Source organism: Hippocampus comes, unplaced genomic scaffold, assembly GCF_001891065.2.
Source record: "Hippocampus comes isolate QL1 unplaced genomic scaffold, H_comes_QL1_v1.1 scaffold94, whole genome shotgun sequence".
Classification (NCBI taxonomy): Eukaryota; Metazoa; Chordata; class Actinopteri; order Syngnathiformes; family Syngnathidae; genus Hippocampus; species Hippocampus comes.
Window position 1 is genome coordinate 2,560,667 of NW_017806059.1, and position 2,972 is coordinate 2,563,638.

The following is a 2,972-nucleotide window of genomic DNA, read 5'->3' on the forward strand; positions in this document are numbered from 1 at the left end:
AATTTTATTTTATTTTACATTTCTTCTTGTCATTTTATTTCGTTCGTATTAAATTCATGGTAACGAAATAAAATGACATTTATTTCGTTAGTATTAAATTCATGGTAACGAAATAAAATGACAAAGATACAAAAATGTATCAAATAAATCTGCTCACCTGCAATTTATAATGGCGCATTGTAGTCACCTTCGTGCACGAAAGTTCGTTCAATCTCAGCTGCTCATCAGTTATTAGTTAGTCAGTTATGTCAGTTATTTGCTGTTGTATCGTCGATTTTCAAATGCAAATGATCTGTTTACTTTATTTTCAAAGAATAGTTTGTTTTGTTATTGTTTGGTTGGTGTCTTACATGAAACTGCGACATTGCGCAATTTATTGGACAGACTTGTTTAAGATCACACAGCGTAATTTGGGTGGCATTTTATTTCGTATTTTTAAATCATCTTTTTATTTTTGACTATCTGTAAATTTAGTTTCCTGCTCTTAATTGTGAATGCATACTTGATGGTTTTAAATGCTCCTGAAATTAAGTGCTGCTTGACGAGGCTATACAGTATTATGTTCATGTATGTGACGTCACTGAAGGCCTAAGGTTGAAATGCACGGCCCGCCACTGATGTTTGATCAGTTATTGGTAAGCTAAGCTGACATTTTAACTGCGTCTGACAGATGAAGGTATACGTGGATGTGTCTTGTATCCTTGAGTCGCAAACCTTGAATGTTGCAATTGTCTTTGGTTTTCAAACGTCTCTGTTATCGACCAAATCGGATTTCGAAGAGAAAATTCGCAATTTTTACGCCTCGAATTACGACCGAAAACTGGTTTTCGACCAAACTGAGCAAACCCGAATACACCACTTGACACCTCTCAGCTTCCTTATACGAGGAAGTGACGCTTCCTCGTGTAACGTTCATTGTGAGCCGACGTGTTTGTTGTGATTTATGCAAATCGGACTGTTTTTTTTTTGTTATTTCTGCATTGTGTATTAGCCCCTAATCATGGGCTAATAAAATAGTTTCGGATTTCGAATAAATCACTTTTCGAACAGGCTTCTGGAACGGATTATGGTTGAAAACCGAGGTATGGCTGGATATTCATTTTTGGATTGTCCTCTGTGACTGTGACACTTGCCTAACTACGCAGCATTAGCCCTCATCTCATAGCGTAGCCTATTGGTTGGGTTACCATATGTGCAACACACACACACACACACACACACACACACACACACACACACACACACACACACACACACATCCACATACACACACACACATACACTGACATCCACATCCACATACACACATGCACGCACGCACGCACGCACGCACACACACACACACACACACACACACACACACAAATAACTTTTCAACAATAGATACACTATTTCAAAATGGATTTGAAATGAAAACAGAATGACTTGTCCAGTCATTGAGTTCAAGTTAAAGTCAAGTCGCGTCTCATGAAAGCCAATTGTCTGAGTCAGGTCAAATCAGTCAATTTATTTGCCAAGCAAGTCCCAAGTCATAAAATCAGCGATTCAAGTCGAGTTCATGTCATAAGACTCATGTCCCCCATCTCAGGTTGTTGTCAACTCTGCGCTTTGGTTTGTCAAATTTACAGCGAATTTTACATCTCAACAAAATTTGAAAATGTAAGAGACTCCACACACAATGCTAGAAAGTCTATGTTCTTCCAATATGTATGTGCTATACTGTAGACAACCATTTGCTTCTCTATTTTTGTCCGGCACGAGCCTGAGCTTCAGGTTGGTTCTTTATTGGCTACTGTTATGTTTCACGTCACAACTGCGGAGTCTGAAGCTCGGCAGAATTCTGTGTTGACCACACGTAAGGATTTGTGACTGGAAATATTTAACAGGTTCAACTTTTACCAATGTTGGCGCAGACAGTTTTCCGAGCAGATCGGGGACGGGAACACCCCCCCCCCCCCACACACACACACACTTTTAACACACAAGATAAACGGTCAGAATAATCTGTCAGAGACACCCAATAATCAGCCTTTTTTGCTGACTTTGTAGTCCAGTATGTGGCAAGGACAGTGGCTCCTTTTTAACTCAAAAGGCAAAAACAGAAAATAAATCACTGCATTATCATGCTTCTTAGGGTTCTTGCTTGACACGTTTGCCACCTCTCTCCAGTTTCAACCCAAAAGAACAATCCAAGGAAAGCCGATCAAAACTCTTGACAGAGTTAACAATCATTAAGCACACTGAAGAAGAGAAGAGCGAAGAGGGGACCGTTTTAGACATATGATTGTCGGACAGACAAGAAAGAGGAAGAAAAATCCACAAAAATGTGAGAGGAGAGAAACAGGAGTTGGAATGGAGAAATGTATGACAGCATATCCAACGTTTATGGTGGGGAAGGTATCCATCTCCTCACCACAGATGAAGTGTGACCTGAAGATTTTTCCACTGTTGCAAAACACTTCCTGCCGGCAGTTTGCATGTAATGCACCTACTCGTAGTTTGCACCGCTGCCATTCTATATGTTGTGTAATATGCTATTTGGGTGTTATTCCAGGGCCCACAGATTAGACTCTAAATGCCCCAGGCTCTCCGCTGTTGGAAGGAGTCCACACAAACATATAACGCCTGTCCAACATGTGTTAGTCTTCATGCTGAGTGGACCTCTCCATGGGGGAAGTCTGGGCAAGAATGATGAGGATCAGAGTTACAATCATTTCTGACAAGGTGATATGTTGTTTTTGTGCTGCCTTTTAGGCTCTCTACACGATGATTTGATGAGTGGGACTGTGGCCAAGGAAATCACTGCAGCAAGTTGGGAATAAGGGGGGTGAATAGTGAGAAAGGAGCTTCCTCTTAATGAAACCTTTGTAGCTTGTCAATAATATGCTTAGACACCACATTTAACCAATAAATAAGATAAACTAGACACTTTTATCGCACAATTGTAAGAGCATCAAGAAATATGGAAGTCC